Source organism: Lygodium microphyllum, unplaced genomic scaffold, assembly GCF_053477565.2.
Source record: "Lygodium microphyllum isolate KBCC unplaced genomic scaffold, Lygodium_microphyllum_v1.1.10 scaffold_38, whole genome shotgun sequence".
NCBI classification, from domain to species: Eukaryota; Viridiplantae; Streptophyta; class Polypodiopsida; order Schizaeales; family Lygodiaceae; genus Lygodium; species Lygodium microphyllum.
This window is the reverse complement of record NW_028229521.1, coordinates 1,015,426-1,040,266: the sequence shown is the minus strand read 5'-3', so window position 1 is coordinate 1,040,266 and position 24,841 is coordinate 1,015,426.

Genomic DNA, 24,841 nt, shown 5'->3' with positions numbered 1-24,841 from the left:
TTTTTAAAAAAATTAATCATAGATTTTGGGGTAGTTGAAAAAAAATAAATAAAAGAAAAAATACCTGGTAGTGGGTGTATGTAAATGCAATGAATGCGCTCTCCTCAATCTAAAAATATCTGGATTTTTTTCTAGATGTTTAGTTGGTGTTTGGATGAAAAATGATTTTTTTGTTTGTTTTTTTTATAAATGAATTTAGGTGTTTAATGAAGTATTTTTACAGCTTAGAAAATATGCCACAATAAGAAAAAATGTAAAGAGAATTTTTAGAAATTTTTTGGAAATTAATTTGGAATTTTTTAGCATTTGGAATGAATTTTTTTCATTTTTTGGGTATTGTTAAAATAATTTTGAATTTTAAAATGGTCGAAATTTTTTTTCTGAAATTTGTAGGTTAGAAAAAAATATGGCAATTTGCTGTGCAGAAATAGTGGGAATTTTTCTAGATGTTTTTGTAAATTTTTTCAGAATTTTAAGTGTTTTTTAATGATTTTTTTGGTTAATTTTCTTTTTTTTTTAAAGGTTTGCGGGTAGTTGAATTAAAAATCCGGGAAAATACCCAGAAATAGGCTGCGTGGCAGCTGCGTGTGAACAGCCAGCTAACGATCTCCCGCACCCGCTCACACACAATCAAACTCGCACAAACACAACCACGCTGGCGTGGGTCAAGGGGTGAAGAATAGTCGCGGCGGGTTCGGCGTGGGACTGCTGGTTGTCGGCGGATGAAAGGGGGGCGTAAAGGGGGTTTTCTGCGGGTGACAGGGGGCTTACTTGGGAGTTTTCTGCGGTTCTGCGGGTGTGGGGGGAGAACAGGGGCTTAGAGGGGGTAGGGGCGTAGGAGGGGGGTGGGTTGGTTATCTGCAGGGGAACAAGGGTTTGGGTGGGGTTATCTGCGGGTGTGCCAGTGGGGGGGAAAGGAGGCTTAGATAGGGGTGGATTGGTTGTGCTTTGGTGGGGGTTGGGGTAGGTTTGGTGGGTAATGGGGGGGAAGGGGGGCTTAGATGGAGGTAATGGGGGGGATTAGGTGTGTGGGGGAAGGGGGGCTTAGGTGGGGGGTTTAGCGGGTAGTGTGACACGTGGACGAGGGTAGGTCAACGGGCGGGGCAGGAGACCCAACGGCAGCTCGGCGGCACAGGGCCACGTCATGGCAGTGGGGCAGGGCGGAGACGAAGACGGCGACCGTCGTCAGCGGGCACACGGCGGCGTCATCAACGGGCACACGGCGGGGGCGCAGGCTTCACGGCGCCAAGGCACGGGCGCAGAGGGCCACAGGCAGGTGGGGGAGCGGGCCAGAGGAGGAGGAGGGGAGGAGGTTGGGAGGTCACATGGCGGAGACGCAGGGCGCCACGTCAGCGAGGAGGGCGTCCTGCATCACAGGCGTCGGCGGCATTCAATGAGGAGGGAGGCAGGCTTCAGGCGATGTCGGTGCGGGGCAGGGCCACAGGGAGGGCGACGAGGGGAAGAGGGAGGGGAAAGAAGGGAAGGAGAGGAGAGGAGCAAAGGAGGGTGAAGGAGATGGAGGGGAAGGAGGAGAAGAGGAGGAGAAGGAGAAATAAGATGGAGGGGAAGGGGAGGAGAGGAGCAGAGGAGAAGAAGGAGAGGAGGAGTGTCAATATTGTGGAAGAGAAGGAAGGAGTCTCACTTGTAGCTTTCTTGCTTGCACAATGGGGGAATACACACAGAGGTGGAGGCTGAAAAACAGTTTTCCTCTTCTTAGTTGTGTAAGCCAAAAGAACTCTTATACAAAGAAATAGAAGAACCCTATATATGGGTCTCAAACCAAACTCAACTAACTAAGGTGGCATACTAACTGAGCCACGAACTAGAGTAGATAAGGATAGTTGTCATCTAGCTATTATTCATGGGCGGTGTACCAACCACATCTGCCACAACTAACAAGTCGGTGACATAAATGCACAACGGTCACCCTGGCATATCACGAGTGGAGCTCGATATCTCAACACTCCCCCTCGAGCTCAATCCCAATTCCTGCACACCAAGCAGGTCTCTGAACTTGTGCAGTTTCTCTGCGCCCAATGCCTTCGTAAATATGTCAGCTACCTGATCCTCTATGCTGACATAAACTAGATCAATAAGACCTAGTAAAACCCTCTCCCGCACATAGTGATAATGCACCTCAATGTGCTTTGTTCTAGCATGATAGACTGGGTTATTTGCCAAGTGTATACTACTCATGTTGTCACAATAAATGACAACTGGCCCATCTGTAGGCTGATCATATCATAAAGTAGCTTATGCAACGAAGCTACCTCACATGCAGCCATTGCTACACCCCTGTACTCAACCTCTGTGCTCGACAAGGCAACTGTAGGCTGTTTCTTACTGCTCCAAGTGACTGCAGCACTCCCAAAAGAGAACACATATCCACTGGTAGATCGTCTATCAGAAATACTACCAGCCCAATCAGCATCAGTGTATCCATGCAACTGTATGTGAACCCTAGTCTCATAAAATAGTCCATACTGCAATGTGGACTTCACATATCTGAGTATGCGTCTAACCGCATCCAAATGTGGTTTCCTTGGAGCCTGCATAAACTGACTTACCAATCCAACAGTATAGCTCAAATCTGGCCTGGTAATAGTCATATAAATCAAACTTCCTACTATACGTCTGTACATAGTAGGGTCTTCCAGAAGCTCACCTGCATCTGCGCTCAGCTTCACATTCTGCTTCAAAGGAACTGAAATAGGCTTACAGCCTGTCATCCCATATTTGGACAGCATGTCCAATCCATATTGCCTCTGCAAGAGCTGTATCCCACTTGGTGATCTAATCACCTCAATGCCCAAGAAATAACGTAGCTCTCCCAAATCCTTCATCTCAAACTTCTGCTTTAATAGCATTTTCACATGAAGGATATCTTCATCACTGTCACCTGCCATAATCAAATCATCAACATAAATGACAAGTAGCATGATACCTTTCTCTGTTTTTCTCACATAAAGTGAGAAATCTGCCTTGGAAATCTGAAAGCCAATAGTGACAAGATATTGTCCTATCTTGTCAGACCATGCTCTAGGTGCTTGCTTCAAGCCATACAAGGCTTTCTTCAACCTGCAAACAAACTCAGGATGAACAGCATGCACATAACCTGGTGGCTGCTCCATATAGACCTCTTCTTGCAAATCACCATGCAAGAAGGCATTCTTTACATCCATCTAATGTAAAGACCATCCCTTTGATGCAGCCATAGCAATGACTGCTCTTACGGTTGCCATCCTTGCAATCGGACTGAATGTTTCTTCATAATCAATGCCATATGTTTGTGCATACCCCTTCACTACTAATCTTGCCTTGTATCTGTTCACAGAACCATCTGCATTGTGCTTCACCTTATAAACCCACTTATAGCCAATTGCATTATTACCTTTAGGCAAAGGTACCAATTCCCATGTAGCATTTGCTTCCAAGGCATCCATTTCTTCATCCATGGCTTTCTCCCATTTTTCTTTTCCCATGGCTTGCTCAAAAGAAGTGGGTTCTGGTTCATATATCACTTTGACCATATAGGCATAGTGAATGGTTGTAAATCCATCATATTTCAGCCTATCCACAGGATACCTAGCTCTGGTAGTCCTGCGCAAAGTAGGTTCACTCCCAGGTGCTCTCAAAACATCCCTGGTCTTTCTTACTCCAGGTGTAACAATAGAAGGAATACCCAACTCATCATCAATGCTCTGTTCTGAGCCACTGGATTCACCATCCACATAAGAGTGACCTGCATTCACATCAAACATGGGCTGATCTACCTTCTCTTTTCCTTTTCGTGATACCTGCATACCACTATCTACATTGCTTTGAGAAGATTCTCTTGATCTCAATCTGCCTATCCATGGCGAAGAATGTGAACCTCTGCTAGAGGACGCTCCAGGTCCACTAATATTTTGTGACTGCTGCTGTGAATTCTGTGCAGCATTACCATTTTGTGCATCTACATCATCAATCACATTTACTGGTTTATACCAGCTACTCATCTCATCAAAAACAACATCTCTGCTCACTATAAACTTACGAGTAGAAGGGTTATAGCATCTATACCCTTTCTGCTGCAAAGAGTAACCAATAAAGATGCACTTCTCAGCTTTTGGATCCAACTTGGATCTCAACTCATCTGGCACATGAACATAGGCAATGCAACAAAAAAATTTCAAATGAGAAATATCTGGTTTCCTACCAGTATACCTCTCCTCTGGAGTCATCCCATGTATTGCTGCAGTGGGAGTCCTGTTCATTATGTAGACTGCTGTAGCAACTGCTTCAGCCCAGTAAAAATCTGGCAAGTCTTTTTCGTTGAGCATGGCACGAGATACCTCTCTAATATGCCTGTTTTTCCTTTCTGCAATTCCATTTTGTTGTGGGGTATGACTGTATGAATATTGCTGCTTTATGCCATGCTCCTGCAGGGACCTTGCAAACTCATTTGAGAGGTACTCTCCCCCTCCATCTGACCTTAGGCATTTTATTTGCAGGCCTGTTTCTTTTTCAACCATAGCTTTAAGAGTTTTGAAATGCTCAAAAACTTCACTTTTTTTTTCATAAAGTACACCCAAACTTTTCTGCTATAGTCATCAATAAAAGTGACAAAATAATGACAGCCTCCAAGAGATGCAGCTTTAGTAGTCCACACATCAGAGTGGATTAATTCCAATGGCTTCTTACTCTCTTGAACATGTTTAGGAAATGGTTTCCTTGCCTGTTTTCTAAATTGGCAGGCTTCACATACCTTATGCATTTCTGCAACCTTGAATTTAGGCAATCTTGCAACAATATTTTGGGCCTGTATTGACTTAAGTTGCTGTACATTAACATGACCAATGCGTTTATGCCAGATATCAATATCTGCAACAACACCGGTCCCATGTGCAAACATTGCTGCACTCAATTCATTGATGCTCATACTTTCTCTTTGCACATTGTGCAACTCTTGCTTGAGCTGCATTTTCCTGGCTTGCGTATTTGTGCTATACATTTTTGACAAAGTATCCCATGCCTCCTTTGGCGTGCTTGCATCCTGAATATGCACAATCATAGAGTCTGAAATGCTGAAGACAGCCAATACATAACTTTCCTGGCTCTCTTATGCCATGCTTTAAATGCTTGCATTTGCTGTTGATTGGGAACATCGGGAAGAACTGGTTCTTCTTCATTTCCTGCAACAAATTCCCAATATCCTTTTCCCATAAGGAAATTCGTCATTCTAAACTTCCATGCTTGGAAGTTGTTCTTGTCAAGCTTTTCAGTGACAATCTGTGAAAGAGAATCAGACGCCATTACAGAACACTGCAAAAAATTCTGTCACTGCAAAAAAACACAGCTTCACCCTCACAAGGGAAAATCTGCAAAACTGGCGAAAGTGGTATTTGACCACACAGTCACTTCCTAGTGACGATTTTGCATAAACAGGAACCAAGGATGATTTTGTAACTCCCAATGTCTCTGCACACAAGCATACGATGCAATTTCTGTGGTAACTTTTCACCGACTTGTAGAACAGTGGTCGCACAGCATAAAACAGGGCCTTTTCCTGAGTGCGTGCAGAAAACTTCCGCCTCCAAAACAGACCCCGAAATGGCCTCAAATCAAAATAACAGGGTCACCACAAGCTAAAGCCCTCTCCCGCAGCATATACTGCCCTCTTGCTTTACCGCGAAGGGCGTCTCAACCTAAGACAATGCACTCCTGCACTTTCCGGCTGTGCTACCTGCAGAGACTTGCTCCCGCACCAGAAAAATGAAAGCAACACTGGTCTTCTTACCAAAACACCGCGAACTTGGCTTGCTTTCTTGAGCTCCTTACCACGAACAAGGCTCTGATACCATGTCAATATTGTGGGAGAGAAGGAAGGAGTCTCACTTGTAGCTTTCTTGCTTGCACAATGGGGGAATACACACACAGAGGTGGAGGCTGAAAACAGTTTTCCTCTTCTTAGTTGTGTAAGCCAAAAGAACTCTTATATAAAGAAATAGAAGAACCCTATATATGGGTCTGAAAACCAAACTCAACTAATTAAGGTGGCATACTAACTGAGCCACGAACTAGAGTAGATAAGGATAGCTGTCATCTAGCTATTATTCATGGGCGGTGTACCAACCGCATTTGCAACTAACAAGTCGGTGACATAAATGCACAACGGTCACCCTGGCATATCACGAGTGGAGCTCGATATCTCAACAAGGAGGAGGGCAGGAAATGGAGATGGAGGTGAAGAGGGAGGTGTAGATGGAGAGGGGATGGAGGGGGACACGCAGGAGCGGGAGAGGGAGAGAGGAAGGGAGGTAGTTAGGGTGGGGAGGGGTCGGGGAGAGAGAAGGGTAGGGTGGGGGGATAGGGAAGGACATGGGGGGGGGTGGAAAAGGGTGGGAGGGGTACTCCCATAGGAGGGTGTGGGCAGGGGCCCATGGGGGTGGGGTGCCCATGGGTTGGGTGGCTAGAGGGGAATGGTAGGGGGAGGCCCATAGGGGGTGCCCAAGGGGTGGGGTACCCGGGGGAAGGGTAGGGGCAAGGGGGTCATGGGGTGGGATGCCCAAGGGATGGAGCGCCCAAGGGGTAGGGTGCCCAAGGGAGAAAATGGGCGGGGGGCCCATGCAAGAGAGGCGTACCCCCGTCCCGCGTGCGTGCGCGGGGCGGGGTAAAAAAATTTACCGTGATGCGATCAAAACAGCGCCGGGATGTCGGGACGGGGCATGTGGACGCGACCGGGGCGCGTAAAATCGAAAACGGGCGCGTTCACGCGCGGGACAAGTCGCGCGAAAACACAAAAAAAATAAAGAAAAATTAATATCTCCCAATTCGGACGTCAAAACGAAATGCCGTAAAAATAAAAAGTGGCCAGGACGGCAGGGGAAAGACAGGAAAAATGTGCAACGGGGGTTCCGGGGGAAAGACAGGGCGTTCACATGCAAAAAACACAAAAACGGGTCCAAAAACGCAATTAAAAATTAATATCGAAAGATCCGTGCATCGGAACGAGGTTCAAGAAAAAGGAAAAATGTGCAGAAAGATGTGCCCGACAATCCTATCACATCAAAACATAGTTCCGACAGAGATAAGATGTGTTCACGTGGAAAAAAACCCTAAAAACAGATCCGAAAATGAAATCGGAAATTAATATTGGACAAACCGCTCGCCGGAAGGACATGTAGTAAAAAGGAAAAATGTCCGCAGGAAGGGGGGGGTACAGGATTGTCATATCAAAACGCAGTTCCGATTGAAGTAGGAGGGGTTCACATGCGAAAAACACAAAAAATACACCCGAAAATACATTTTAAAAAATTAATAATTAAAAATCCAGAAGTCGAAAGAGGGTGGAGGAAAAAGAAAAAAGCTGAGGGAAGGCACGGGGGACACGGGTGTCAAATCAAATTGGAATTTCGATGCAAACAGGGCAGGTTCACATGGAAAAATGTCAAAAAGACGTACGAAAAAGGCTCGAAAAATCGCAAAAATTAATATTAGACAAACCGTGCATCGAAATGACACGGAGTAAAAAGAAAAAATGTCAGGGGGAAAGTTGTTGTCAGGGCTATGACGTCAGATCACGGTTCCGAACCAAGCAAAGCGCGTTCACATGGGAAACCGGCTAATGTGGGCAAAAGGCTTCAAAAATTAATAACTCGAAAACCGTATACCGGAACAAGGGTAGGTAAAAAGGAAAAATGGTCAATTCAAAGGGAGGAACAGGGCTATAGAGTCAGATTGGAAGTCCGCTAAATGGAGGGTACGTTCACATGGCAGGACCACAAAATCAGGGAATGAAGGAAAACTGCAAGGGAACCACCCCAAGGGTGGGTGGAAAATAAACGGGTGGGTGGGAAGGGACATCATGGTAAAAGCAAGTCATGGCATACATGCATGAGCAGATTGAGGCATATGCAGAAGGGTAGGCAATGTAGACGCGCAGGGACGCATCCCCACACTTAAAACCTTAACGGACAGGGTTAACCGAGCAACAGAGACCTAGGACCACACCACAGACCATCCACTAACGTCCCCACACTTAAAACATGAACGTCACTGAAAAACAGAAAGTGTAGGGTTAGAAAAACTTGGCCCATGTTGTTGAGGATCAAGGTTGATTGTCGATGGCACGTCCTGTGTTGTTGTCGGCCTGCAGGAGGTACCAAGGTATCTTCATAGCAGACGTTCTTCATGGCAGGGACCACGCGGCAGCACCCAGAGAGGTAGCTGGTTGAAGGAATCGCATCGAGTCGATGATGAGGGATGTTGCACTTAACTCACAGTCACTCAAATGGCATGAAAGAACAGTCACTCGCCCCATGACTAATATCACGCGAGGAATAATGATTGAAACCCATATCTCGTACCCGGTTTAGAAATCGTCAAAGAAATGGTGCAGAGGGAGTATGCCAGGGTGCACAGTGGAGGGGTTCACATGCGAAAAATACAAAAAATACACCCGAAAATACATTTTAAAAAATTAATAATTAAAAATCCAGAAGTCGAAAGAGGGTGGAGGAAAAAGAAAAAAGCTGGGGGAAGGCACGGGGGACACGGGTGTCAAATCAAATTGGAATTCCGATGCAAACAGGGCAGGTTCACATGGAAAAATGTCAAAAAGACGCACGAAAAAGGCTCGAAAAATCGCAAAAATTAATATTGGACAAAGCGTGCATCAAAATGACACGGAGTAAAAAGAAAAAATGTCAAGGGGAAAGTTGTTGTCAGGGCTATGACGTCAGATCACGGTTCCGAACCAAGCAAAGCACGTTCACATGGGAAACCGGCTAATGTGCGCAAAAGGCTTCAAAAATTAATAACTCGAAAACCGTATACCGGAACAAGGGTAGGTAAAAAGGAAAAATGGTCAATTCAAAGGGAGGAACAGGGCTATAAAGTCAGATTGGAAGTCCGCTAAACGGAGGGTACGTTCACATGGCAGGACCACAAAATCAGGGAATGAAGGAAAACTGCAAGGGAACCACCCCAAGGGTGGGTGGAAAATAAACGGGTGGGTGGGAAGGGACCCCATCAGGGTAAAAGCAAGTCATGGCATACATGCATGAGCAGGTTGAGGCATATGCAGAAGGGTAGGCAATGTAGACGCGCAGGGATGCATCCCCACACTTAAAACCTTAACGGACAGGGTTAACCGAGCAACAGAGACCTAGGACCACACCACAGACCATCCACTAACGTCCCCACACTTAAAACATGAACGTCACTGAAAAACAGAAAGTGTAGGGTTAGAAAAACTTGGCCCATGTTGTTGAGGATCAAGGTTGATTGTCGCGATGGCACGTCCTGTGTTGTTGTCGGCCTGCAGGAGGTACCAAGGTATCTTCATAGCAGACGTTCTTCATGGCAGGGACCACGCGGCAGCACCCAGAGAGGTAGCTGGTTGAAGGAATCGCATCGAGTCGATGATGAGGGATGTTGCACTTAACTCACAGTCACTCAAATGGCATGAAAGAACAGTCACTCGCCCCATGACTAATATCACGCGAGGAATAATGATTGAAACCCATATCTCATACCCGGTTTAGAAATCGTCAAAGAAATGGTGCAGAGGGAGTATGCCAGGGTGCACAGTGGAGGGGTTCACATGCGAAAAACACAAAAAATACACCCGAAAATACATTTTAAAAGATTAATAATTAAAAATCCAGAAATCGAAAGAGGGTGGAGGAAAAAGAAAAAAGCTGGGGGAAGGCACGGGGGACACGGGTGTCAAATCAAATTGAAATTCGGATGCAAACAGGGTAGGTTCACATGGAAAAATGTCAAAAAGACGCACGAAAAAGGCTCGAAAAATCGCAAAAATTAATATTAGACAAACCGTGCATCGAAATGACACGGAGTAAAAAGAAAAAATGTCAGGGGGAAAGTTGTCGTCAGGGCTATGACGTCAGATCACGGTTCCGAACCAAGCAAAGCGCGTTCACATGGGAAACCGGCTAATGTGGGCAAAAGGCTTCAAAAATTAATAACTCGAAAACCGTATACCGGAACAAGGGTAGGTAAAAAGGAAAAATGGTCAATTCAAAGGTAGGAACAGGGCTATAAAGTCAGATTGGAAGTCCGCTAAACGGAGGGTACGTTCACATGGCAGGACCACAAAATCAGGGAATGAAGGAAAACTGCAAGGGAACCACCCCAAGGGTGGGTGGAAAATAAACGGGTGGGTGGGAAGGGACCCCATCAGGGTAAAAGCAAGTCATGGCATACATGCATGAGCAGGTTGAGGCATATGCAGAAGGGTAGGCAATGTAGACGCGCAGGGACGCATCCCCACACTTAAAACCTTAACGGACAGGGTTAACCGAGCAACAGAGACCTAGGACCACACCACAGACCATCCACTAACGTCCCCACACTTAAAACATGAACGTCACTGAAAAACAGAAAGTGCAGGGTTAGAAAAACTTGGCCCATGTTGTTGAGGATCAAGGTTGATTGTCGATGGCACGTCCTGTGTTGTTGTCGGCCTGCAGGAGGTACCAAGGTATCTTCATAGCAGACGTTCTTCATGGCAGGGACCACGCGGCAGCACCCAAAGAGGTAGCTGGTTAAAGGAATCCCATCGAGTCGATGATGAGGGATGTTGCACTTAACTCACAGTCACTCAAATGGCATGAAAGAACAGTCACTCACCCCATTACTAATATCACGCGAGGAATAATGATTGAAACCCATATATCGTATCCGGTTTAGAAATCGTCAAAGAAATGGTGCAGAGGGAGTATGCCAGGGTGCATAGTTGATGGTGCATTAGCGCGTCCAACCCGTCTGGCATAAGTGCAAGGAGGAAGGCAAGGGAGCCTTACAGTGCAGTGTACAGAATAGGGTGACGTGTCCGGTGATGATGGTAGAAACCCACCCCGTGGTTGCATAGGGAAATGGGAACATACCTGACTCCAAGTGTTGTAACGTCCCTCAATCTCACCTCTCGGTAATTGATTGAAGAAACTCCAGTCACACAGCCCACCCTCTGTCTCACGCGCTGCTGATAGATACAGAAGGGCAGCCATGTCCTGAAACCCATTGATGTAATCCTCACTGTCACTTGTACAAAGGTTGTATGCCTTGTGTGCATTTGATGGTGCAACTGTGCATCCCGCCCTGTGCCGGCATACGGTGCGAGAAGGAAGGCCAGGGAGCCTTATAGTGCAGTGCACAAAAACAGATCGTGCTTTGTGCATTGAGAGGCCCATCCCGTGCGTGCAACACTTCATTCACACTTCTCACCTCGCATTTGATTTGAAGGGAAAAGACTGGTCACTCGCCCCACCCTCTGTCTCACTCTCTGTTGATAATTATAGAGGGCAACCATACTTACTTTCCCATCCGGTTAGGATGAATGCTCACATCACTCGATTGTTTGCCGATGAAGATCACGTCGTCAGTTGTTGAAGAGGCGTACCCAGGGAGGTAGCCATCAAATCGAACGTTGTGTTAGATAGGACATGTCGTCTGTTAGAGGACAGGTAGACGCTCTACAGAGAGACCCAGGACACAGCGTACCAAGGGAGGCAGCTTCGGAATTGGATCCTGGGGATATCAATTGATGAATCCACTTTCTGGACTGCTGGGTATTGCCACCTTTTCCACAACCAGCTTCTCGCCCAAGGGTGTTTGCCACCTTTTCTTGGAACGAGACCTGCAATGACAGGGAATTGCTTCCTTTTCTCCCATAACATATTTTTTTGTTTTTTTCTTGTTTGTTTTTCTTTTTTTTTTCTTTTTTTTCTTTTTATTTTCCTATTCCCGAGGGTGTTTCCACCTTTTCTCGAAGAATAGGTCGGCATGACAGGGACCTAAGTCCTTTTCTCCCATGACCGATATGTATATTTTCTTTTTTCTTGTGTTTTTCGATTTAAACAAGGGAATGGTAGAAATACCATGTGTCAGAACCCACCTCGCCACTGTCGCTGGTGGAAAATAGAGGATAAGAGATCAAGGCTGGAAGGTGGGTTTGAGGGGACAGAAGGTTGCGTCCACTTCATCAGGTGTGGCTGAAGAACGGCTATCAGAAGTAGCATCATAAGAGTGAGAGTGCCACGCCAACGAGGGAAAGGATCAGGTGACCGTGATTGTCAAGATCCCCAAGGAAGGAAGTACTTCTTCAAGCGATATCCATTGATCAGAAAGGGATCATCAGAGGCATCAACGGTCTGCACTTGGACAGAGCCATTAGGGTTGACGGCAAGTACCTTATATGGGCCCATCCAACGTTGTTGAAGCTTGCCAAATCGTGAATCATAGGCTAGGACCAAATCACCTTCTTTGAACTCCTTGTGCTTGATGAAGCTGTCATGGTAAGCCTTACGTCGAGCTTGCATGGCTTCCATGCACTGTAGAGCCATTCTGCGAGTTTCGTCCAAACATTCCAGGTGCAGGAGACGGCATTGCAGTGAATCATCATCCCCCAAATGCTCTTTGATAGCCACTCTCAAATAGGGTAATTCCAGTTCAACAGGGAAAACAGTTTCTGTACCATACACCAGCTGGAAGGGTGTCTGTCCTGTTGCTGCTTTATGGGAGGTTCTGTACGCCCAGAGGGCTTCTGTAAGTCGATCGTCCCAATCACGATGATGTGCGGCAATTGTTCTTGTCAAGATTGAGCAAAGGATGCGATTCGTGACTTCGACTTGGCCGTTGGCTCTGGGGTAATAAGGAGTGGACTTGCGATGGCGGATCTTATATAGCTCTGTCAACTCTTCCATGACTTTATTAATGAAATGAGTGCCTGGGTCACTTACTAGCTCTAAGGGACTGCCAAAATGGGTGATGATATTCTCGTACATGAACAGGGCCACGCTGTTACCATCATCCCGCTTTAGGGCTTTAGCTTCACACCACTTTGTGACATAATCCGTACATACCAAGATGTATCGGTTCTGTTTCCTTCTGGTAGGAGAATTGATTGGGCCTACGAAGTCAATGCCCCACTTCTCAAACGGCTTCAAAGGAAGGATAGGTTGCAGTGGCATGGCACTTGTCTTCGTGGGTTTCCCCATTCTCTGACAAGCATCACATCTTTTACAGTAATCATAGGCATCCTTGTGAATGGTTGGCCACCAGTATCCTGCAGAGCCTTCCTGACTGTGGCTTCGCCTGCAAAGTGGCCTCCACATGGCTCATCATGGCAAGCCTTCAGAACAAACCCAATCTCATCTCCTGCAACACATCTTCTGAGCACTTCATCTTTGCCTTTCTTATACAGTGCACCGCCTAGCAGGGTGTAGGGGGCTGATTCTAACATAAGCTTCTTCCTTTCCCGACTAGAAATACCAGGAGGGTACTGTTGGGTTGCCAACAGATTGGCAATGTCTGCATACCAGGGGGTTACTGTTTCTACCAAGAATAGGGAAGCATCAGGGAGGTCTGGATCATCCTGCTCCTCGTCTGCAGTCTGTGGGATACGTGACAGATGATCAGCCAGAACATGGGAACGACCAGGTTTGGTAATTACCTCAAAGTCGAACTCCTGAAATAGAAGGAGACATCTCATCATTCATCCTTTCACATCCACTTTGTTCATCAGGAAGGACAGAGCCTCGTGATCCACATAAAATTTAAAGTGGGTGGACAGGAGGTAATGGCGAAACTTCACTAGGGCAAACACCATTGCCAAGCACTCCAGCTCTGTCACTGTATAGTTCCGTTCCCTATCAGTGACTTTTCGGCTTGCATAATAAATGGGTTGATCCAACTTCGAGGAGCCCTTCTGGCAGAGAACTACGCCTAAGCCTTCAATGGATGCATCAATGTGGACATGGAACTCTTTCGTCCAATTAGGAGGTTGCAAAATGGGTGCCTCAATCAGACACTACTTTAGAGTGTTGAAGGCTTTGTCACATTCTTCCGTCCAAGTAAACTCTGCATCTTTCCTCAGAAGCTTGTGCAAGGAGGTTGTCTTTGTTGCAAAATGGGCTATGAACCTTCTGTAGTAACCCACGTGGCCTAGAAATCCCCTCAACTGCTTGAGGTTAGTGGGTGCTATTAGAGCTACGATCTTTTCGATCTTTGCAGGGTCTGTTGATATCCCTTGTGCAGAGACAATATGGCCCAACAGAACTCCAGAAGAGACCCCAAAGATGCATTTGTCTGGGTTGAGGGAAATCCCATACTCCCGAGCATTGTTCCAGGTGTCCCCAGTGTTCACGGATCAAACTATAGACATAGAAGTCATCCAAATATACCTCAATAAAGTCGTGTAGATGATTTTGGAATGCGGCCATCATGACTCGCTGGAAGGTAGCAGGGGCATTGCAGAGCCCAAACGGCATCACTCGGTAAGCGTAGGTCTCCCATTCTGTGGTGAAGGTTGTTTTGGATTGGTCTTCTTCTGCTATCTGCACTTGGTTATATCCGCTGAATCCATCCATAAGGGAATAAAGCTCATGTCCTGCCACTGTGTCCAACAGTTGGTCTGTGAAAGGAATCGAAAAGTGATCCTTCTTCGTCTTGGAATTCAACTTGCGGAAATCCACACATATACGAAGCTTGCCATTCTTCTTGGGTACCACCACGATGGGTGAAACCCATTCACTATTTGCCACTGGATAGATGAGCTCGGTTTCCAGAAGCTTCAGCAGCTCTGCTTTCACCAATGTGGAATAATTCAGGTTCATTCGCCTCTGTCATTGCCGTACTGGCTTGGCATCAGGCTCCAAGTCAATATGATGCTGACATATTGTGGGATCAATCCCTTTTAGGTCTTTGTAGGACCAAGCAAACACGTCCAAATTCTCTTTCAACAAGTTGTACAAGGTTGACAACTCCTCTTCTGGTAGGTTGCTACCCACCTTCAAGTGGCGCTCAGTGACATCTGCATCCACAAAAGTTAACTGCCTTTCACCTTCTACTTTACGGATGAAGGTCCTACAGACTTCTTCTGGATACAGATCCGACTCCTTCAAGGGAGTGGTGTCATCTTCTGATGTCCCACTAGAACCAACTTCTTCTCTTGGTGGAGACTTAGGTTGCCTCTGGAGATGTTGAAATGAGATTAGAGCCATTTTGGGTTTGGTTTCACGATCAGTTACCTCTTGGCTTGAAGACTCATCTTCTGATGATGCATCCAGGAACGCCATATTACAGGGACCCTCTGATGCCTGTTGGAATCGTGGGGTTGGTGCTTGTTGGCACGGTGCATCATCATCATCTTTCTTTGGCAAGGATGGGTTAGGACGGCATGAGCCATTGCTGAAAGACAGCTTGGTCTTCTTAATCCATTTCTTATAAAGATTTTGCATATGAGAAGATCCATTTACCAGACCAAACGGTACCATCGCCATTCTGTCCCACAGCATGAGCTCATCTGCTTCTGATGCTTCTGGAACTTCTTCTTCATATATAACCTCTTCAGGTGGGATAGACTCTTCCATCTCGCTTTCATAACCTTCTTCTTCCATATCATCTCCATCCTCTTCTGTCTCTGTCTCTGTCTCTAGCTCTGTAGGAGCTCTGTAAGAGAAGAACAGGTTCTCTGTTTCATCTTCTGCCTCTGTCTCTGGCTCTGTTATGGCCATGTAATAGGGAGAGCAGTACATCCATGATTCTATCTCACTGTCAGAAGTGATTTCAAAAATCGTTCCCGGTTCAGGCAGGAAGTATTCACCCATTGACAATGGCTTTGCATCGTTTGGGAGTTGGCTTACAGTATCCATTGTTAAGGAACGTGCCACTGTTTTCTTGGAAGAATTTGTTTGACAGTATCTTCATTTGCTGATTGTCCATCTGTAGCCTCATTAGGGGAGTCAGAAGATAATTCCAAGGAGGTGGATCCATGCCCTTTTTGAGCACCATATAGCTTTAGCACCACTTTGTTAGGTCCTCTACCCAAGGTCAAGGTTTCTTTGAACCAATCCGTCCTTGCTCTGGCTTCAAAAAGCCATGGTCTGCCCAATAACAGAGGGTAGAATGTACCATAAGAGTTTGGCTTCACCACCAGATAGGTTAGCCAATAATCTCTTCCAGCCACTGTAGTCTTCACATATGGGAGAATGCCCAAAGGCTTGATTCTACTCTGATCTGCCAGTCTGATAAGACATTGGGTTGGTTGCACACCTTGTAGGCCTAGATCCTTCATTGTCACATCGGTCATAATGTTCACTGATGAGCCACCATCAATCAGTGCATTTGCAATAAAGCAGCCTTCTATCCACACGCCAGTCTCTGGGGTACTCGGATCTAGGAAGGCGTTAGCCACATCCACTTCTTTTACGGGCTCTCGAGCTTTGTTGGACTTTGTTGCTGTTGAGGGAGCAATCCTTAATCCACGTCTTCTTATCAGTATACTTTTGAACCTTTTGCGGCAACTAGGAGATAACATAAATAATTGTCGGAATGTGAGGTTTGGTTTAAAGGTATCTAGATCTCTGACCAGATCGTATTCCTTAATAGGATCCACTAGCTTCTCTAACTGGTTAGGGAATGGGGCAACACCCATTTTCATTTTCCCTCTTTCTTCCAACAGGGGCAGCATGGGGACTTCTTCTGCCACTTGTGGCACTTCCTCCTCTTCTATCTCCTGGACCTCTGGTCTTGTCTCTGGAACTGTCTCTGTGACTCTCTGTGGCACTGTAGTGCTCTGTACGGCATTGTCAGGCTCTGTTATGTTCTGTTCTTCTAGTGGAAGATTGAACTTCACTGTTCTGGCAGGAGGATTATTTTCTTTTTGGATAGGTGGTTCCTTCTTCTTTGCACGCGTAATGGCAGCAACTTCCAATTCCACTAAATTGGAGGTAGGCTCTTGGGCCTTGGCCGGACTGTCAGTAGCACTGTTTTTCACTAGGGCTGGGCTTGGACAGTCTTTTGTAGTGTGGCCTTCTCCTTTGCATCAACTGCATAAGGGCTTGTAATCCACTGACCTTTTGGGATTTGGACAATTTGGTGAAATGTGTCCCTTTTCTCCGCATCTGTAACACTCCACTTCTGATCTCTGACCACTGCCAGACTGTCTTCCTCTCTGTAACTTTGAGAGGGAAATCTTCTGTGTCCGAAATTAGGACCAAACTCTCTAGGCTTAGGTCCAATATCTTGTGTTGTCATTTTGGATTCCAGCAAGTTGAATCTTGCGTCTTCTTCCTTCCTTCTCCTATCATGCATCTCCTTTAGAGAGCAAATATCCTCGGTATGGTTCTTCCGCAAACAGTAGGAACAGAAAGCTCCAGGGATGGTTGGTTTTCGTGTACATTCAGTGGCTAAATGGCCTGCTTGATGACACTTACCACACCAAGTATTTGACTGCATCACATCTCTTCCTGCTCCTGCAACATTGGATATGCTAGCGATATTCACTTTCAGCGTCTGTAGCTGCTCTGTAATCACATCCATCAACTCCTTTTTGATATTTGCAACTGAGTTGGATAAGTAATCCTTCAAGCTTTCTCCTCCTGAGGTACTGGCAGTAGGGTTTTGAGGAGTCTCTGTAATCACTGCATAAACAGGTTGGGCTGGTGCAGAGGGGTCTCTGTTCTGATTCTGATTCAAAGCTCCTGTTTGAACTGTTGGCTATTGGCTCCAGTTGGTAGGGTTCCATTGTTGCTGTGCTGATTTGGCATTGGGGAAATTGGTTGGGACCATTGTTGTTGTGGTTGAACCATCATTTGAGGCATTGATTGTGGCCACTGTGGATTTGGTGCACTGTACTGTGATACTAGGGGCATCTGTTGGTAGGGGTAGGGGACTGTCCCTGGGACTACATTTGGTGGGTACATCATTCCTGGCATCAGAGGAGGTAGGACTCCTCTTCCTGGATTCATCGCCAATCTAGCTTCCACTTTATCGTACAGTCTTGCACCTTCTGTTGCAGCTTGCAGTGTGGCTGGTCTTTGTAGCTCCACAAACTTACGAACTTCTGGTTGTAATCCTCTGAGAAACACCCCCTTCTGAATGCCATCATCTAGATTATGGTTAGTCCATCTCTTTAGGATGGATTCCATTTATGAGACATAAGCTTCTACTCTTTCTCCAGAGGACTGACTTAGGTTCATAAATTCCTCTCGCATCCGCTCTTCAAAACCTTCACGCCTGAATTTAGTAAGGAAGGCCAACTTCAGGTCATCCCATGTGCCAAAAGTTCCTGCTGCTTGTCTCTCATACCGGTGAAACGCCGCGCCCTTGAAAGTGGCGGGGAATATTGCTAACCAATGCTCAGGGGTTCTGGAATTGTTAGCCACACATGCTACCATAAACTCTGCTACATGAAGATCAGGGTCTTCATTGTACTCTCCCTTAAAAACTAGCAATGGAACTACATTCGCTGGCCTATCATCAATATTTCCAGGACGGATCTAGTTTGGAAGTGGATATCCAGCAGGAGGAGGAAGGGCTTGATGTGCCATTGGGACTTCTGTAAAGAGTTCCGCAAGGGCGTCAAAGGCGGCTTCTGCTGCGAGCTCGTTCTCAGCTCTGATTTTTGCTTTCTCTCTTCTCACGTACCTCTGGACTCGTTCTAACTCTTGCCTCTTTATTGTGTCATTCATCAGGGGGTTGGCTCCACTATGTTGTTAGTGCTCCACAGAGGGTTAACAGAAGGCTTCAGTCTCTGGAGGACTGTCTTGCCAACATTTCTTCTACTTCTTCCTTTTCAACGTCTTTGAATTCTGCTTTCATGCCACTACAGAGGAAGGTATTCGGTTTTGAAGGTGTCAAAATGCATACGTCTGAGCATTGTGGTGGTGCCATCATCATAGTAATGCCAGCTTCTGATGGTTTCAATAGTGTATGTTGTGAAGAACACTCTTTCTACCAACTTCCAGTGGGTTGCCAATTGAACAAACAGAAGATTATCAGTACACCAAGCATCCCATGTATCTTGTTGTTGAGCATCCACGAACAAATTCCAACTCTTTTCCTTCTTGTCTTTGTGAACCTCTACAGACCAAGACTCCTGAAGCTTCTTCACAATCTCCCACTTGATGATGTCTGGAAACTTCTCAATGAATGCCAAATCTTCCATGGATGGTCATTCTCTCTGTTTCTGCTCTTCAGTTTGTTCCCAAACAGTTTGCCACCAAGATGCAAGTTTCTGCTGCTTCAACAGAAAGAGGAAACTGTCCACTACATAGAGCATGCATCATGATGGTGATGTGTTTCCGCCATTGTGGGATGAACTTCTTGTGGAAAGTGGCTTTAATTATGAGAAATTCCAACTCTTCAGTGGAAGAAGGAACTTTACAAACATCCATTGAATTCTTCTCTTCTTGGCAATGCCATTTCCTTCATTTTCAGCCTCTTCTGGTGCTTGTTGATGGCAAGCTTCCCCGGCTGCGTACCAAAAACATGGAGCCCCAAGAGGAACACCAAGGAAAAGGGAATTATCTTACAAGAAAATCTATCTTGTAACATCAACAAGCTTGTTTATTAGGTTTTATATGATCACAATGAAGAAAAGAACACCAGGCACAGCAAATCTTCATGCAGCATCATGTAGATCTCCCACGGATTTAATAGAATCAACCATATTCTTCAATATATTCACAAATTCATCAATATAACAAAGAAAGAAAAGGAATACACCATCTTTGAATAGAAATACATCACATAGTATTCATCTTCAATATCTTCATAGTCTTCTCTCTCAATCTCTCATATACAATCACTCTGTTTTAGTAGATTTGGCTATCTCTGACTCTCTCTCTCTCTCTCTATCAATAATACATCATATCCTCACTACAGTCTCTCATAATCACTCACAATAATCCTTCTTAGGTCGTGGATACCCCTCCCAAGAGGTATGTCTAATATGAAGAGTCACCAGAGCCACTACAGTGTCCTTTCACAGCTTACTACTGTCACTTCACTTCAGTCTTCACTTGAGTCTTCAGCAGCTACTTCTTTCACTTCTTTTAGCTCTTTTGCACTTGTATTCACCTCTTTCCAAGGTTAGAAAACTTTCCCAAGCTACACATATATTCTATAGAACACATACAGAAGCATACAGAACAGTCACAGTACAGTACCAGAACAGCTACAGTACAGAACAGTACAGAGACAGAAGCTCTACAGAACATCTACAGAAGGTTACAGAAGGTCATCAAAACCTCATAACTCATACTCAAACCATTCCAAACCATAAAAAACTATTCAATAAGCTTTCACAAGATCTCAATCTACATCAATCATCAATCCATCCCTCATACAGAAAACAATCAGAACAAAACAAAAGGTATACAGAAGGTATATAGAACCAATCAAAACCTATCAAAACCTCACATCTCTACTAATAAACATCATGAACTTCCAAAACATAATCAATATCATCCAAAACATTCTCAAACCACTTTCAAACCAATCAATCATCTCATAAAATCAACCATTCAGCTCTCAAAAACAACAAAAATCAGCCAAAAAACAAGTCATTTCAACACTCAACAAGTGAGGAAGAAGAAGACAATGAACAAGAAGAGCAGACTAGCTGGGGGAAGGCTAAGAAGATAAAGAAGGAAAATTCTCTAAGAAAGTGGGAAAAGAGGAGAGGAGGAAACAAGAGAAGGCGGACTTGCAGAAGGCTCGTATAGGGAGTCCAAAAAGGTTGAGGAGGAAAGATGGAGAAAGCAAGAAGAGGAGGAGGAAACACCATATTTGGGAATATGGGAATTTCCCATAAGTTTGGGATACGTGGTCAAATCTTTGGATTTTTCATAACTTGAATACTATAACTCCAAATCGAGCGCTCTATAGCTCAATAGATTCCATTTATCAAGCACTTTCCAATGATAGGTCATATCATATGATTTTGAGAAACTTATGGGCATGTTATCCGTGTGCCACCTTTTTAGTATTCAAAAAATGAAAATTGGGAGATTTCCAAACACGTGAATATTGTGTTAGGAGGAGTTGAGAGAAAAGGAGGAGGAAGACATGGCCCTCACCACGCGTAGGTCCATTGAGCAGTAGTCCAGGCAGGATGAGCTAGAATCCGCGAGCCCAATCAAAGACGAAGGGCCAAGAGCTCAAGTGCCCATGTGCCAGAGTTTGTGCCACTTGTAGTGCAAGAAGGCAAGGGAAAGGCCCCAATCACCCCCATTCCCACTCTCCTGACGCCCACCACCACCACCACCATCTCCACTCCTAGTTCTATGACGCAAGTGAATGCCAACAACTTCATGGCTTGGGTCCAATACTTCATGAATTAAGAAATGGGCCAAGGACGAGGCCAAGGAGCAGGAGAAGGAACCCCCTGGTAGGAACCAAAAAACTGACTACTGGCAGATGCCGAGTCGAGGCAAGACCCTAAGAGGCAAAAAGTGGCAGGCTCCACAACCTCCGTCCCTAGAACAGAGAGGCCACCTGAAGAATATGACGAGTATGTCAAGGAGCTGCTCTCTCAATTAGACAAAGCCAAGGAGGATTAAAAATTGTGGTAGCAAAGCTCGAAGCCAAAAAAGAGGCCATGGTTGCACCCGAGTTGGAGAAAACATGCTAAATAGCCATGGCCCAAAGGGAGGTTCATGAGCTAAAGGAGTAGCTACAAGCCAAGGAAGAGACTGAAGCGGAATGGTAGACATGATTTAATGAAGAAACTGAGGCCATATGACGCCTACAACAGCACAATGAAGAGATTGTGGCATGCTATATGAATATCTGCAAGCTAAAATGGAGAAAATCATTGAAGCCACAAAAGAACTGGAGCAGCTGAGGGAGGAAAGAGCTCCCAAGTACGAAAGAAAGGTGAAGAAACTAACCTAAGAGGTTGCCTCAGCACAGGAAGAGCAGCAAAAGCTAAGGACAGAAATGGAAGATCAAGAATGAAAGCTGAGAGTGCTAGCTTAGAGGTAGGGGGAAAGCCTTGAAGTTATGAACAAGAGGGCAGAAGAATGGACTAATCAGAATGAGAAAAGAGTAAAAGCCTTGGCATGCCTTCTCGCTCAAGTCGAAAAAGAAAAAATACTTACTGAAAGTAGAGCGGAAGCTACCCAAGTGAGCTTTCAAACCCAACAACATTGTCGCAGCGTGTAGGTCTGAAGGTCACCATAGGGGTTTGGCAAGAAAACTGGACAGGATTGATGGAGATGTGTCTTCAAGAGATAAGTAGATCCAAGTGAATGTTTATAGATTTAGGAGGAACTTCACATCCTTCAGTTCATCATATACTTTGGCTTTTCTTGGAAAGATAAATTTATACATAAGATGGTTGAATAAATGGGATAAGAGCTTTGAAACTTATGGTCACAAAGATGGATGATTTGCAAACAAGAGTACAACTTCAATTGATACAAGAAGACTCTTGCCTTTCCTTGCCTATGAATATAGCTTCCTATTTCAGCCTAGGCATGAAGAAGGTCTACAAGATATATTATCTTTTCAACCGACTAGTACAATAAAGATAGAGGTTCAAGATAAAGACTGTCTATATCAGCCTTTGAATGGCTCAAGGTTATGGAACTAGCATCATTGTTGTCAGTTTTCATAAAGGATCATGAGATTCATGACTTAGATTAATATTACATAAAAGCTTCAGCTTATGGATTGATTGTTGTAGACAACCAAGATTAATTCCAAAGCATGGCAAGAAATCACCAAAAGTCTTCTTTGAAACCTCCCTTGAATGAAGAGGAAGCAAGTTACTATGTAGAGGGAAATAAAAGTCTAAATATACTCGCAATGATTGTAGATGAATTAGTAGAATTTGTGATTACAGGTTTGAGGCCTGAATTACCCTATTTTAGGTTGAGAAACAGAGTCCAAAATTATCACATAAGAGTGCCAAAAGATGTCCTTGAAACTTTCTTACAAAGATTATAGCTTGTAGTGGCTCATGTGAATGAGGAACAACCCATGATTTACCATGATTAGAGGAGGATGATCACAAATTAAACTTCAGCCCATGAATTCCCTATTTTGGGTTGGCAAGGATAATCCAAGGTAACACCAATAATCTCCCAAAGAGTACTTGCAATGCCCTTTCAAGTCAAGACAAATTAGATGCAGCAATTACAAGTGAAAGTAGAGTATGTTCTCTTCATAAACCATAAGAATTGAACTAAAGCAACAAAGAGACATGATTCAGCCCAAAAAAAGAGTGTTGGGCTGCATATGACAGTCCAAAATCAGCCCATATAACTTTCAAGCTTCAACTTTGATGGTAGCTCAATCTTCCCCTATCATGGGAGAGCATAAATCAACCAAATGGAGGTGTCTTACCCCCTATAAGACGTAAAGAGGAAGAAAAGGATATTGTTCTATAAAAAATCCCTATGTGGGCTACCTATTTCAGCCCCAAATCAAGTCAAATTCCAATCAAGATAGCACCTTGATGATGCTACAATGTTGCCCTCTCATCCAAGAACTTGTATCAAACAATAGGTAACTTCCAATGAGCATATAGATGAAGGAGGAAGAGCTTGTTGCCCTATTTACGGTTGCTTATTTCAGCCCAAGGCATTCACATAGAGCAAACAAGAAGCTCCTTTGATGATCCTCTCACAATGTCTATGTAATAACAACTTGAATCAAGCCTTCCGATGCTCAAGAGTGATCAAGAATTATCAAGAATGATGATCCACACATGAAAAGAAGGGTTGTTGCCCACCTCTTTATACACATTTACCCTATTTTGCACAGCCAAGAATGGTCTTCCATTTTCATCAATGCATGGGAAGAGTGGTACTTACATGTCAAGTGGAGTCCTCTTCAGATGCTTGTGGTTGCATGGCTTGAGCTCCTTTTTGTATGAGCTTCATTCTCCTCCATCCAGGATGTGTCTTGTTTCAGTCCTGAGAACTGCTCGAAAAATGCGACGTTGATCACGCTGTCCTCTTGTTTTCTTTCTTGACTATTTCACATGTATCATTAGTCACACAAGTAAGATGCAAGACATATACAATGTCCTATGCTCACAAACATAGTAAACTTCATGAAATTTAGTGGTTCTTTTTTATAATGAACTTGTGAGTCATGTTTTTGGAGTAACTACATCACTAACACATGTAGTCAGGGCCTTAACCAAGCCATATGATTGTCCATGATCACATATACCATGACATATGTAGCATGACTTACAAAACTTCATTTTCTCAAGTAGTGAATATACTCTTAGAGAGGAAAGGTTTCAAGCTAGAAGTCATCACATATTGCCAATTAATGAAGTTGAATGTTTCTTCTAAAACAATAAATGCTTTATAGAGCATACATCATGTCCCATGGAGCAGACTTAGGTGACTTATTCTTGACGAAGCATGAAATACACCTTTCAACATGTCCTTACCAAGAGCTAGCAAGACCATCATATAGACAACCAAATTGTAATTTTCACATCATGAGCCTAGAATATCATGACATTCACCCTCTCTTAACCTACACATCCTTTGGCATGTGCCACTTCATGAATTTGTAGTTTTGGGAGATTATTCTTATGTCATGTTCTCATCTTCATCCTCGAAGTCTTCTTCCTCTTCCGTATCTTCATGTCCTTGACCTGTTTCTGAGTCTTGTAGCTCATAGGTAGATGCTTCTCTTCATTTAAAGAGCTTGATCCGTTTTCTAGCTATTGGCATTTTCATACTCGTTCCATCTAATTCACCCAATGAGTAGGTAGCATTGTCATGAACAACCTTTACCACATATAGGCAAAACCAATGCTTTACCATTTTCCTGGAAGCACTGTATTGATTATCTAGGCTGCTATTATAGGCAAGCACCCAGTCATTTTCTTGGATAGCTCTTAGCCAAAGTCGATGTCGCCTATCAAATCTTCTTTTGTTCTTTAATCTTGCTGTTTTTAGCTTTTGAATATCTGCTTAAATATGTTCAGACCTTCTTTCTAGCTACCATATGCGCAAAGTCATCAACTCTTCTCTACTGATGCCTTCCTCCCAAGGTAGAAGACTCCATGTGAGAATAGATT